The sequence below is a fragment of the Acipenser ruthenus genome, chromosome 35, assembly GCF_902713425.1.
Source record: "Acipenser ruthenus chromosome 35, fAciRut3.2 maternal haplotype, whole genome shotgun sequence".
In the NCBI taxonomy this organism is placed as follows: Eukaryota; Metazoa; Chordata; class Actinopteri; order Acipenseriformes; family Acipenseridae; genus Acipenser; species Acipenser ruthenus.
The window spans coordinates 6,022,572-6,036,853 of NC_081223.1; the positions used below are offsets into that span (position 1 = coordinate 6,022,572).

Here is a 14,282-nt window from a genome sequence, read left to right on the forward strand (position 1 = left end):
TGACACCTTACTGTGTTGTATTTACTTCCTCCAACTTCAACCCTTAATTGAACTTGTGGAACCACTCGTGTCCAAAATCTTACAGCGGATTGGTGCAGGCAGGGTGCTGCTGCCGCCCCTTTATTCACACAGTGAGGTCTGGAAAGATCGTGTAAATGTGTGTGTGTGGAACAAGAAGGAAACAGCACTAAAAGCAAAAGAACGAGCAGCGAATGAGCCGCGACTGTACCAAAGACAAACTCAACAGCACTGGAGCGGAATACAATGAAACCATTTATCTAACAATAGATTCGCAGTCAAACAGTTCAATCAAACACTGAAACCCCATGTGCTGCTGCCTGTATGTTGATATTAAATCACAAATCATTATTCTAACCCTCTGCAATATGGTCTGTGACTGTCTCAGTGGGACTCTATACAATACATCACTTTACCAGAAGGATACCATTGAAGGCTCTTAAATTAGACTGGCTAAGATTTACCAATCTAGTACTTTATTAATTTCTAGACTACCTATTTAAATATATAAAATAATACAATGCCTTGATTAGACTCCTTCTAGCCAATATTAGGACAGAACTGTGTTATTAACAACGCTTATAATAATCAAACACTTTAAAACGTGTCCGAAGAGAAATTCTAACCAAGATCTTTCCAACAGAAGGTAGTTTAAGGTGCTGGATTGACCAAGCAATACCACACAATAAAATCAATCTTACCTTGAAATATTAAAGGCTGTTTAATGTCTGCATCTGCAGCGTTTATACACCCTCGCACTGCTTTCAGCTCGTTCTCTGATATTTCCAATCTCAGCTTCAGACTTTCATTCTCTTTCTCCTTTTTGTTCCATTTCCACTCTGAATTCAGTGAATTTGCTGCCGACAGCTTTAGTAATCGCACACAAGACGGTGTGTAGAGCCGCTTTCACTGCGTGCTCGATGGTAGAGGCGAGCTCGTCTTGAAAGAGCGACACGGACACACTGACGCGTCCATCTTCACTGGTTTGAGTTTCACACTGGTCTAGCGGAATCCTCTTTTCAATCAGAAACACCGCCTGCGGTTTATATTTAGTAATATTTATTTTTTACTGTAGCCTTCCCATTCAAATATATTCATCACTTCTTCTGGTGTGATAAAGAAAGAACACAAACAACAGGCTTTGCAAGGAGTAACTTTACTTTGGTCTTTCAGAATCGCGCAGAGCTCTGCTGGAGCTTCAACGCGTTTGTTTCTCAGTAAATCATCTCATTGAAAAGCTCGACTTGTCTGTAGCTGCGACTGACGCGCTCCGCTCTGTGTGTGAAATTCAACACAGAAAAGGGATGCTTTCCTTTTCACGGAACTCCGTGCAGGTAATAAACAAACACAAAAATCACTAATTATTAGAAAACATTTAATCCCAGCCTAAATACTTTAAACAGCAGGAGACAGCGTGTTGTAAAATCATCACTGACTGCAACCACCTCTCCACACATGAACAAAACAAACCTCTCTATTTCCTGTACTGAAATGAAAGCGTCACCAGCAGAAGGCGGGTCTGGTTGGAGTCATCGCGTATTATTGGCTGTAGAAACACTCTATCCCCAGCATGTGAGTCTGATTGGCTGTAGAAACACTCTATCCCCAGCATGTGAGCCTGATTGGCTGGCCTCCCTGTCGGAGGCGGTTATGAAACTGGATGTCAGAGTTCGCCATGTTGGCTCTTTCAGCGCTGTGTTCAATGCGATGCATTCAGGCGCGTTAAGTAAGTGAGCCGCTCAGAAAGCACACGGAGCTGAATTTAAATGACTTAACGCTCTGCTACAGGAGAGCGCTGAGCGACTTTTAAAAATGGAGAATAATAATGATTTGCTTGTTTGTGTTTCTGAGGTGATGGTAGATGAAATGGCCCCGTGTGAAGTTACTGTCCCCTGCTGGACCTCGCTGAGTTCGGCGCTCTGTTTGGACTGAACCTCATATCTGTCTGTGTTTAATACCGACAATACCGACGTTAATAATGAACATTATAAATAATATTAATACCACAAACCTAATAATAATACATTAATAACTATAAAACAGCTCTACATTTAAAAAAGAAAAATGAAATTAAATAATACAAATTCGAAAACAACCATTTGTGGAGTAGTGGTTAGGGCTCTGGACTCTTGACCGGAGGGTCGTGGGTTCAAATCCCGGTGGGGACACTGCTGCTGTACCCTTGAGCAAGGTACTTTACCTAGATTGCTCCAGTAAAAACCCAACTGTATAAATGGGTAATTGTATGTAAAAATAATGTGATATCTTGTAACAATTGTAAGTCCCCCTGGATAAGGGCGTCAGCTAAGAAATAAATAAATAATAATAATTTTTACATTATTGTCTACATGCATCATCTCAGATAATTACAGTGTCATTCATCAGACCCTTCGGCGTTGTCTTTTGAAGAATTAAACCTGCCAGATCGAACGCAGGCTAACATTCAATTAATCAATCTATCTATTAATCATATATATTTTCTATAGCGCCCGATATGCGCTTCACAAAATCTACTTAAAAACAACAAAATATCTAATTGTAAGGCTGGTCGAACAAAATAAGTCTTCAGTGTAATTTTAAACAAAGAGCGCTTTCCACGATTTAAGATGCTTTAGAGAGACAGAATATTGGAATTGGCAGCCGAAACTGGGGGATAAAACTACCTGTGATCAAAGTGGGCAGAAAAGTTGCATACTTTGCATACCGTATTTGGGAGAAAAGAAAACGGATCATCTCTGATTTGCAACGTTTCCATGGTTCGGCCCGGCCACTGCCGTGTGACAGGTTAAAACGATGTTCAGTTTTTTTTTTTTCTGCTGCTTGGTAATTCAGTCCTGAGGCAGCTGTAGCAGAGTGGCGCAGCGGAAGCGTGCTGGGCCCATAACCCAGAGGTCGATGGATCGAAACCATCCTCTGCTAGCTTGTTTTTCTTCTGTTAGCAAAGTAGTTTTTTTAAATATTAACTGAAGCAATTAATTAATATTACATATCGTAATCAAGGATGATATAATGCGCAAAGATACTTGTCTCATAAGAGCTGAAATAAATTATAGCGCTTTGATATTGTTACTAACGGATTGTTTAGAAATGTACGTAAGTATATTACAACTATTCTAAAAAAGAATGTTATCTCGAAAAAGTAGGCTTGACAAGCCGAAATTGCTCAGCTGGGAGAGCGTTAGACTGAAGATCTAAAGGTCCCTGGTTCGATCCCGGGTTTCGGCAAACAACAAGACGATATTGGTTTTGTATTATTTTGAACTAAAAAAAACAGAGCACATTAATTCTTCAGCGTAATTGGATGAAATAACAGCGTATCAGAGTGCCATTTTCTAATGTGATTAAGAAATGCAAAAAACATCGTCCCTGGGTGGGCTTGAACCACCAACCTTTCGGTTAACAGCCGAACGCGCTAACCGATTGCGCCACAGAGACCAACCTGTTAAGCAGCCAAAGCATACGGGAGTGATGAGCAAGGCGAGATGCTGCAGAACGTGATCGAGGGAGCAGAACTCATCAGAACCTGAGATCACATCTAAGAAGAAAGCAACACGGCGCAGGAAAGTCTATGTAATCGATTATGGAAGCACAGCATATGTCGTTTTGTTAGATAACACCCTGGGAGACAACAGAGCAGTGTGTGTAAATAGCTACAATGGAAACCATATACTTACGACTTAATTTTGATACAGAACTGTGGTCATGTGTAATCTGTTTTCATTATGATAAGAAAACTACAGTTCAGTGGATTATATTTGGAATCTTTGGTTCTGTCATTCACTTTTTTCTCAAATAAGATGACAAATTAATAGCTCAGTTGGTTACAGTGAAAGACACCTCGAAAAGTCAGCCCGGCTAGCTCAGTCGGTAGAGCATGAGACTCTTAATCTCAGGGTCTCTGAATGGAGGCGTGGGTTCAAATCCCACTTCTGACAGTTGACTTTTACTTATTTTTAAAAATAATAAATTTCAGCACTCAATACCATTTTAATTTCCATTTTAAATCGGACTAAAATAGTGTTCCTAACACAGATTGCATTTTTGTTGTAAACAGACTACTTATTAACGTCACTGAAAAATATTTTGTGTCCAAACATGTTATTTAACTTGATTGTTTTAAAATTCCAAATAACATATTACTTTGAAAAACATCTCCGTCGACCACTGGATCGTGGTCTCAGGCTGGGACGTGGACCATTGAGAACAGTATAAACCATCTATTACTAGACGCAGCTTACAGGAGAAATGCCCTCGTTTAACATGCTAGGATGATCGACTTCGGCATTCTCCAACTGCTGTTTACATTTTCTAACACGTTATGAGGAAGAACAATATTTTGGTGTCCAAACATGTGTTATTTAATTTGATTGTTTTAATATTCCAAATAACATATTACTTTGAAAAACATATATTTTTTTAATACAGTCCTATTTGAGTATTTAAAATATGGTTATATTCAAATGCCAGAAACGGTGTGTTAATTTAACGTTCGCATTTTTAAATCCTAACGGTCTCTCCTCAGCTGAGCGGAATGTTCACGAGCCGGTTGCCTAGCAGCGTCTCCCCCTCCTTCTCTGCCCCGCCGTCTCGCCCTCTCTCGTTGCTCCAGCTAGGAGTTCAAATTTAGCTTCGTTATATTAGCGCAATTCTTTACTTACTTTTACAAATTAGCTTATTAGGGGCTTCGTGTTTTTAAGATGGTTCAGGTGCAGTCCGGACAGACTGACTGGAGCATCATTACAGTATACCGCACTGCGCTCAGCTCAGTGTGGCCGCTGATACACAAAATAATGAACGACTGTTTAAATAAATCACATGTATTGCTTTTTAATGCTAAATATGTATCTGGTATTCTAAGTATTATCAACAATTAATAATTCAGCTCTATTCATATTCAGAATGTAATACAGTATTAAAACTATCAAACTGACTGGAAACATGGAACACATTAATTGCGATCGATTCGATACCAATAGGATTACATAAGAGCTGTTGTGTATAGACAATGTCATAAACGCCGAAATGAACACGGACGGTCTTTATTAAGGGCTGAATCGTTTAGATGTTCGAGAGATCTAGGTGTACTGGACAAATCTACTGGATTTTTTCCAAATCGTAAGTGTACCGCCTGTGATAATACATTTAAAACTAAGAAAATGCACAAGCCATACAACGAAAAAAAAGAGTACAGTATCTTACAAGTGATTGTGCTTCAGCTCATGTCATTAATGTGATTTCTTGTCCTAGCCATTTGCAATATGATGGTAAAACTACTAGACAGTTACAATTGCGCATTAATGAGCGAACATAAAAGTTCAATTAGGAGAAAATATATTCATCCACCACTAGCTAGACATTTTGTAGATGCCAAACATTCCGTTTCAGATCTTAAATTCTGTGGCATTATTATTATTATTATTATTATTATTATTATTATTATTTATTTCTCAGCAGACGCCCTTATCCAGGGCGACTTACAATCGTAAGCAAAAACATTTCAAGCGTTACAATACAAGTAATACAATAAGAGCAAGAAATACAATAAAACAAGTAAAGTACAAGTTTGACAAACCACAATTCAATAATACAGCAGGTATTAGTGATAGTTACATCAGGATATGATTAAATAGTGATAGTTACATCAGGATGTGATTAAATACAAAGTACTACAGGTTAAAAACTTGGCAGATTACAGTATTCTGAAGTACAGGATTAAATGCAGTAAAATAGGGGCTGATAAGAGCAAAATAAAGCACATTTACATGAAGGGTGATAGTGTCCCAGGATACAAACAGAGGAGTTCTACAGGTGCTCTTTGAAGAGGTGAGTCTTAAGGAGGCGCCGGAATGTGGTCAGGGACTGGGCAGTCTCGGCATACAAACATTTTCAAGATCGCAGTGGTGGTAATGTCACGGGTGACGAATGTGTTGATTATTATTTTATTCAGTGTTATCACTTATGATTTTTGAATTTTAATTGGATTGGTTTTCCTTTTTTTGCACAGTTTGTTTATTTGAATTATTGTTTTATTTTTGAGCATTAGATGCATTTTAATGTGTATTTGTTCACTTAACCATACGTCATCCACTCTCTGGTCCAGACCTCCTCTTAGGGCTCCTGTCCAGACGCCTGTTTGGGCAGCCCTCTCCATAGGGTGCTGCGCTTCAGCTGAAGTCCTCAGGAGAGATCCTGATATCCTGACATAAACCACGAACGCAAAGGTTCTTGTCAGTACCTCTTTTCAAATGTCTTCATTCGCCAAATTCCGCAGTCCTCCCAGAGTGAGTCTACGGAAAAAAATAACAAAACGAAACTGACACTGTCCGTGCACAAAAAACCCCAACCACTCGCTGTCTAATCTCGTCTTCTTTATTTTCGTTTACTTCCCTCAGATTCTCTCTCTTTCCTATTCCGGTATCTCCTCGTTCCATGCTCACAGTCTCTTAGTTCCTCACCCTTTTTATACCTCAAAGCCCTTCTAATTCCAGGTGTGTACAGGTACCTGCAATTGTTTGGGGCGGGACCTGAGGTCCGTGTGCACAGTGCTTCTGATAAACAAAACAAAAAATACTTTAATTACGAACTCCGTTTCACCCGTGCACCAAACAAAACAGACAAATAATAATCAACACAGCAAAAACACAGTGCAAAGCAAACAGAAAATTATGAAAATTATGAAAAGAAAAAAAAAACGATCTAAATAAAATGTTCACACACGATCTAAATAAAATATTCACACAATACTAATTAATACGTGCAGAAAATAAATAAATAAACACAGGCATATGATTCCCAGCCAATACAACTCTGTTTATGCCCACGTTTCAAATAATGAAATTTCTAAAAGCAAATCGTATTGTTTTATGTTTTCTTTACTTTAAAAGCTGAGAATCAAACACACTTCCGATAACTTCATAGCCCTGCTGGCTACGAACAAGTATTGAGTCGGCTGTTTCCCATGACCCTGGTGATACCGCGTGTTTTCCTAGTATCAGCGTCGGCATTACCATGTGTTTGGCATGCTTGCTGTACACTCTAGCATTGCATAACAAGCTGCCATTACAGCTGGACTTCGTGGCGCAACGGCAGCGCGTCTGACTCCAGATCAGAAGGTTGCGTGTTCAAATCACGTCGAGGTCAAAGCCGCCTTTGTTTATATTCCGCACTATTTCATTTTTTAACGTGTTTGAATTTGACTGTTTCCGGACATTTATTTATACAATTTAGCCTATACAACATATTGATTGTTTAGCGATCAAACAGATATTTATTGTATTGCGATTCATTTGTATGTTTCATTTGATACAGCACAATAAACTAAAGTGAATCCGAAATTACTGTTGACCAGTCTTCATTGACACAGTTGGGTAATAAAGTCATATTAACACTTCCTTGCACGAGATAGTTAAAATGTGTGTAACCTTTCAGTAAGTATTTTAAATTCATTTGGGAAGGTTTAAGATTGTGAAGAAGTTTAAATATGCTGCGCATTTGCGCATTGGGAACTTTGCATAATGAAGTTTTTATTAATGACACTTTCTTACGGACAGTAGTCAGGGTGATGATACAAGACCAGAGCCAATAAACCTGCTATTTGCTTGTCCTTTCACTACCATATTCTATTGTGCTTGTTCAAAATACGCGTGAATCCTGAAAACATCTCGTTAATATTTAAACAAAGCCAGCAGTCACTTTATTGATCACCCTGTGGATTAACCGCTATTGGAATACAGATGATTGTGTTAAAGATGTTAATAGACTTTCTATGTACACGTTTTAGAGCTAAGCGTTTCTTGAGGCAGTTCAAGCGCGGCACTTTCAGGCAACCAGTTCCAGTGTTTGCCTTTTGGACTTACTCTGGAAGGAATACAAAAAAAAAAAAAAAACATTTGTTGAGAACCGCATTTGGGAGAAAACTTAACAGTTTCGAAAAGCATTTGTAAAGGCTTCGGATTCTATTATGGTGTTGCCGAGCTGTTGAACGTTTTTCATTACAGGTTTACTGGATTGCCAAAAAGAATGCTATCTCGAAACATCAGTCTCGTCACGCCGAAATAGCTCAGTTGGGAGAGCGTTAGACTGAAGATCTAAAGGTCCCTGGTTCGATCCCGGGTTTCGGCAAACAACAAGACTATATTGGTTTTGTATTATTTTGAACTAAAAAAACAGAGCACATTTATTCTTCAGCGTAATTGGATGAAATAACAGCGTATCAGAGTGCCATTTTCTAATGTGATTAAGAAATGCAAAAAACATCGTCCCTGGGTGGGCTTGAACCACCAACCTTTCGGTTAACAGCCGAACGCGCTAACCGATTGCGCCACAGAGACCAACCTGTTAAGCAGCCAAAGCATACGGGAGTGATGAGCAAGGCGAGATGCTGCAGAACGTGATCGAGGGAGCAGAACTCATCAGAACCTGAGATCACATCTAAGAAGAAAGCAACACGGCGCAGGAAAGTCTATGTAATCGATTATGGAAGCACAGCATATGTCGTTTTGTTAGATAACACCCTGGGAGACAACAGAGCAGTGTGTGTAAATAGCTACAATGGAAACCATATACTTACGACTTAATTTTGATACAGAACTGTGGTCATGTGTAATCTGTTTTCATTATGATAAGAAAACTACAGTTCAGTGGATTATATTTGGAATCTTTGGTTCTGTCATTCACTTTTTTCTCAAATAAGATGACAAATTAATAGCTCAGTTGGTTACAGTGAAAGACACCTCGAAAAGTCAGCCCGGCTAGCTCAGTCGGTAGAGCATGAGACTCTTAATCTCAGGGTCGTGGGTTCGAGCCCCACGTTGGGCGTCCTTTTTAAATACAAATTGAAGATGTTTCTTCGAGACAACGGAGCAAAGTCTGATTCTGTTCACATTGTATACAGCATTGCAACAAAATTACTTATTGGTCATTGTCAAATAGCAATTGCTATTGTAAAAAGCATGCATCGTTTATAGCTATAACGAAATTGAAATAAATAATCTTACTTTTTTGGGTTGACTTCAATCCGTTTCTTTTTTTTAGAATTGTCTTAGCATCATTCATGGAGCATCAGTTGGTATGTGCGTAATAAACCCAATCGGGCCTTGATACGATCCCCTAGTGTGTGCTGAAATAAATAATGCGTTTTTCTACATTAACAAACGCAGCTTGTCAGAATGGCCGAGTGGTCTAAGGCGCCAGACGCAAGGACTCTGTCTTTCTAAAGAATTGTGTGTTCTGGTCTCTGAATGGAGGCGTGGGTTCAAATCCCACTTCTGACTGTTGACTTTTACTTATTTTTAAAAATAATAAATTTCAGCACTCAATACCATTTTAATTTCCATTTTAAATCGGACTAAAATAGTGTTCCTAACACAGATTGCATTTTTGTTGTAAACACACTACTTGTTAACGTCACTGAAAAATATTTTGTGTCCAAACATGTTATTTAACTTGATTGTTTTAAAATTCCAAATAACATATTACTGAAAAACATCTCCGTCGACCACTGGATCGTGGTCTCAGGCTGGGATGTGGACCATTGAGAACAGTATAAACCATCTATTACTAGACGCAGCTTACAGGAGAAATGCCCTCGTTTAACATGCTAGGATGATCGACTTCGGCATTCTCCAACTGCTGTTTACATTTTCTAACACGTTATGAGGAAGAACAATATTTTGGTGTCCAAACATGTGTTATTTAATTTGATTGTTTTAATATTCCAAATAACATATTACTTTGAAAAACATATATTTTTTAATACAGTCCTATTTGAGTATTTAAAATATGGTTATATTCAAATGCCAGCAACGGTATGTTAATTTAACGGAGCGCCTAACACCGCTCGGAACGTTCGCATTTTTAAATCCTAACGGTCTCTGCTCAGCTGAGCGGAATGTTCACGAGCCGGTTGCCTAGCAGCATCTCCCCCTCCTTCTCTGCCCCGCCGTCTCACCCTCTCTCGTTGCTCCAGCTAGGAGTTCAAATTTAGCTTCGTTATATTAGCGCAATTCTTTACTAACTTTTACAAATTAGCTTAGGGGCTTCGTGTTTTTAAGATGGTTCAGGTGCAGTCCGGACAGACTGACTGGAGCATCATTACAGTATACCGCACTGCGCTCAGCTCAGTGTGGCCGCTGATACACAAAATAATGAACGACTGTTTAAATAAATCACATGTATTGCTTTTTAATGCTAAATATGTATCTGGTATTCTAAGTATTATCAACAATTAATAATTCCCTTTCAAGTCGAAGACGACCACCAACATTAAGTATGGGATATTCCCTGCCCTTGAGGTAGGTAATACTGAGCTCTCTATATCAGAGCTGCCGAAGGCCCCTTCCTGTGATGACGCACTCGGTCCCGCCTACCGAGGGTATAAAACCGTCACTCACCGGAAGATCTCCCTCTTTTTCCGCCAAACCCGTGAGGGCGACCAGAGCGACCTCATGGTTGGTGGTTGTCTTCTCTTTTAGGGAACCAGGGTTACGGTAGGTAACCTAACGTTCCCTTTCAAGTCGAAGACGACCACCAACATTAAGTATGGGATAATGTATACCAGAGCCGTCGCGAGGGAGAAGGAACGGCAGCATATGAGGGACGCACAAGCACTGTCTAACCTAGAGGTTAGCGGTGTGAACTTACACCCTCAAGGACCCTTGTGCCCACAGATGGCACAACAGGATCTACCACATTAATGTGGTAGAATCTGGTGAAAGTATGCGGCGTAGCCCAGCTAGCCACAGCACAATCTCAGACAGTCGAATGCGCAGCTACTTACCAGTTGGGGGTAACCCTACACCATCATATTCAGTCGACACCGTGTCTGCAATCCAGTGTGACAAAAGCTGCTAGAGGGGCTGTCCTAGGGTCAGTGTTCAGTGATAGAGAAACAGCTGGTCAGATTGACACAGCGCTCTTGTCCTAGCACGTAACATCTCAATGCCTGCACTGGGCAGAGAAATTCAATCTCTCATCCTCCATTGAAGCAACGGAGGTGTATGAAAAGACTCCAGTTCCACAGACTGGTTAATGTGGAAAGCTGTAATCACCTTGGGGAGGAAAGCGGGGTTGGTGCACAGCGACACTCCACTTCCATCCTCCCACACGTGCATGCAGGAGCTGTGCACAGACAGCACCTGCAGCTCACTGATCTGCTTTACGGAGGTGATAACTAAGAGGAAGGCTGTCTTCATAGACAGATACTTCAGCTCAATGGAATTTAAGGGCTCAAACGGGCCTTCGTGAGAGCCTCTAGCACAATATTAAGGCTCCATTCGGGGAGAACAGTCCTCCTAGGAGGGCGTAATCACTGTGCACCTTTAAGGAAATGGGTAGTCAAAAATGCACACCCGGAGACATAGAATCTACAGGGGCATGGCAAGCAGAGATAGCCTCTGAATACACCTGCAAGGTGGAAGGTGACCGTCCAGCACCAAGCAGTTCCTGCAGGAACTGCAATATGACTGGCCTAGGGCAAGTGATGGGGTCAAGGTTTCTAGCCAGACACCAAGCTTGGAAATATTTCCACTTATAGGTATACAAAAAACCTAGTGGAGTCTGCCCTAGCGCTATGCATGGTACCCACAACTGGGTCCGATAGCCCTAGTTCTAGCCAGCAGTCCCTTACAGGGGCCAGACCCATATCTGGAACCTGCGTGGCTCCGGGTGCCAAAGAGAGCCTTCTGCCTGACTGAGGAGATCCAACAAAGTGGAATCTCCCAGGGCTGGCTATGCAACAGCTGGCACAGGGTCGAAAACCACATTCTCTTGGCCACCTGGAGAACTGATGCTTCTCTAACCCGACTTTTCGTAGAAAAGCCAGGAGCAGCGGTATAGGCGGGAAAGCGTACAAAAAAACGCTTTGGACCACTCGTGGGCTGCTCTCAGTTCCCACGCATTATATCCAGCGATCCGACCAGGGTCCGCGAAGTCCTCCACCTGCCCAGACCGGCCCCCAACAGAGTTGGGTGCGTCTGTCATCACCAATTGATAGTTTTGTATCACTCCTATGTTTGATCCTTTGCTTAGAAGAGAGGTTTGCTTCCACCAGCATAGGGCTTCCCAGCCTAGGCGAGACACGGTCAGCTGACAGTGTCTGTAATGCTTGGGGTGCAGCCTAAGGCACTGAGCCACACTTGGATCGGGCGCTTGTGGAGTAACCCTAGATGGGTGAGTGATGAAGCCGAGGCCATCAGACCCAATAGTTTTTAACACAACACCAATTATACTGTGAACCCTTGCTGAACAGGGCGAGACAGTTGCAAATGGCAGCCACTCTGTCGTCCGACAGGCAGGCTTGCACTGTGTGGGCCACTGCTCCTTCCTGCGACTGGGCAGATCAACCAGTCGTTCAGCTGCTTCATCACCCTGATCACTTGCAGCCGCAAGGGAGCTAGGATGGCATCCATGCACTTTGAAATATGCGGGGGCTAAGGAGAGGTTGAACCACAGCACAGAAAACTCAGGACACTCCCCTGTAAGGTGAAGCGGAGATACTTCCTGTGCACTAGACGAATAGCAATGTGGAATCCACGTTCTTTCAGTCCAGTGTGATAAACCATTCGCCCGGCCAGACAGCCTGCCGAGTACGGCAGATGCCAGCGCGTAACATCCGGGGCAACCACCGGTGCAGGCGGGGTCAGCTCCAGGGCCACAGCAAGGGCTTGAGCCTGCTGTCTGGCCAGGACCAGCGCAGCGTACAGCTCAGCCGGGGTCCCGGTGGAAATAACGCTGTATATTTTTTTTCAAACTGCAAGGCAGTCAAGAACCGAAAATACACACCCTCCACGCAAGCTGTGCGGGTAAAAATAATAGTTACCACGGCAACGCGGGTAACTGATTTTGTTTTGTTTTTTTTTAAACAAGCCGGCGTAAGCATCTCGACAGCGAGTCTCAGCATAGCTGGATCCCGATGGAGGAATTGCGCTTGTATCGTTTTTATTATTTTTAAAAACACAAGGCAGTGAAATAAAAACACACATTCACGCCCACAACAGCAAGCTGTGAGTGTAATAACGCAGACACCACGGCAACTTGGGTGAACTGAATATTTTAAGCGCACCGAGAGGGTGGGCTGAGGCAGTCCAGCAGAGTCAATTCCACAGCGGGGCACGGCAGAGCCGGAGCCCGGTGGGGGAACACGTGTCTCTTTTTCTTTTAAACTGCAACATTATTATTATTTTATTCCTTAGTAGACGCCCTTATCCAGGGCGACTTAACAGCAGAGGAAAGCAGAAAACAGCGATCGCTGTAAGGCTTTCAGCAGACTGCAATCGCAAAGCGATGTAGGCTGTTAAGCAGAAAAAGAGTGAACACAGCGTAGTAACTGGACAGGGGTGTCTAGCCTGGACTACGTGCAGTCACACGACCGGAGCAGCGTGTAGCTTACCGCGGAGTGAAGCACCTTGCACCTTCTACAGGCAGAAGGCAACGAGGCACCTCGTGCATCGAGCACCCGAGGCGCTATGCGCCCTGATGTACTAAGCACTTGCCTACTAAGCACCATACGTCCTGTGGGTATGATGTGTCGCAGGCCGTACAGGGAAGGACCTCGATATGGTGCTGACTCTGCATTAGCACTGAGGCACTGCTTGCACTACGTTGAACACTGGTAAGTGTTAACGTAGTGTGTCCACTCACTAGCGTTACAGCAAGGTATGCTGAGCCCCGTGCGCACCGAGTATCCTGATTTCACAGATACTGTGCAGCACCGTGAGCTATGTGCCAGGTTGAGCAGTGCTTACGCAATAACCCGTGCGTCCCAAGCGCACTGTGTACTGCATTCGAGATGCTTAGCAGAGAGTCCTGAGACAGGACGTCTGGCTTGTGCATAGCACTAAGCACTGCTTTCACTGCGTTTGACCCACAGGTACTAACACAGTGTAATTTCGCTATGGCTACAAGTAAGGCTATTAACACCACTTACCCAGCGCCGGGTACCGTGGGCACAAGTGCACCGTGTACTACGCAGCATATGGGCACTAGTGTACAACCAACTACGCCTGCACCGTGTAAAATGTACACTGCTTGCAGCGCTTGAGCTGAGCTCAGTGCGTACTGCTATTACCGTGCAGCACCACAGGCTATGCGCTAGTAGAGCAGTACTTACGCAGCGAGCGCAACGTGCACCGCACTGCTTGCCACGAGCGTTCCAAACGCCTTGCACAACGGGTACAGTACACTGCGTGAACTGCGTATCGTGCGCACTGTGCGTAACTGCACTTTAGATCAAGCGCAACGTCGAACGTTCTAGACGCCTCGTGCAG

General features: G+C 42.6%; 8 non-coding genes across 8 annotated transcripts; 6 read left to right on the forward strand and 2 right to left on the reverse strand.

The window, feature by feature from the left end:
* The first annotated feature begins 2,865 nt into the window (after positions 1-2,865).
* On the forward strand, positions 2,866-2,937 carry trnam-cau (transfer RNA methionine (anticodon CAU)). Its single transcript has one exon. It is a non-coding gene; the product is annotated as a tRNA-Met (tRNA).
* Positions 2,938-3,170: 233 nt separating this feature from the next.
* On the forward strand, positions 3,171-3,243 carry trnaf-gaa (transfer RNA phenylalanine (anticodon GAA)). The gene has a single exon. It is a non-coding gene; the product is annotated as a tRNA-Phe (tRNA).
* A 136-nt stretch (positions 3,244-3,379) lies between these two features.
* On the reverse strand, positions 3,380-3,453 carry trnan-guu (transfer RNA asparagine (anticodon GUU)). The gene has a single exon. It is a non-coding gene; the product is annotated as a tRNA-Asn (tRNA).
* A 3,633-nt stretch (positions 3,454-7,086) lies between these two features.
* Positions 7,087-7,158, forward strand: trnaw-cca (transfer RNA tryptophan (anticodon CCA)). Its single transcript has one exon. It is a non-coding gene; the product is annotated as a tRNA-Trp (tRNA).
* Positions 7,159-8,066: 908 nt separating this feature from the next.
* On the forward strand, positions 8,067-8,139 carry trnaf-gaa (transfer RNA phenylalanine (anticodon GAA)). The gene has a single exon. It is a non-coding gene; the product is annotated as a tRNA-Phe (tRNA).
* Positions 8,140-8,274: 135 nt separating this feature from the next.
* On the reverse strand, positions 8,275-8,348 carry trnan-guu (transfer RNA asparagine (anticodon GUU)). Its single transcript has one exon. It is a non-coding gene; the product is annotated as a tRNA-Asn (tRNA).
* A 414-nt stretch (positions 8,349-8,762) lies between these two features.
* Positions 8,763-8,835, forward strand: trnak-cuu (transfer RNA lysine (anticodon CUU)). The gene has a single exon. It is a non-coding gene; the product is annotated as a tRNA-Lys (tRNA).
* Positions 8,836-9,179: 344 nt separating this feature from the next.
* Positions 9,180-9,290, forward strand: trnal-caa (transfer RNA leucine (anticodon CAA)). Its single transcript has 2 exons — positions 9,180-9,217; positions 9,245-9,290. It is a non-coding gene; the product is annotated as a tRNA-Leu (tRNA).
* Positions 9,291-14,282: the final 4,992 nt, after the last annotated feature.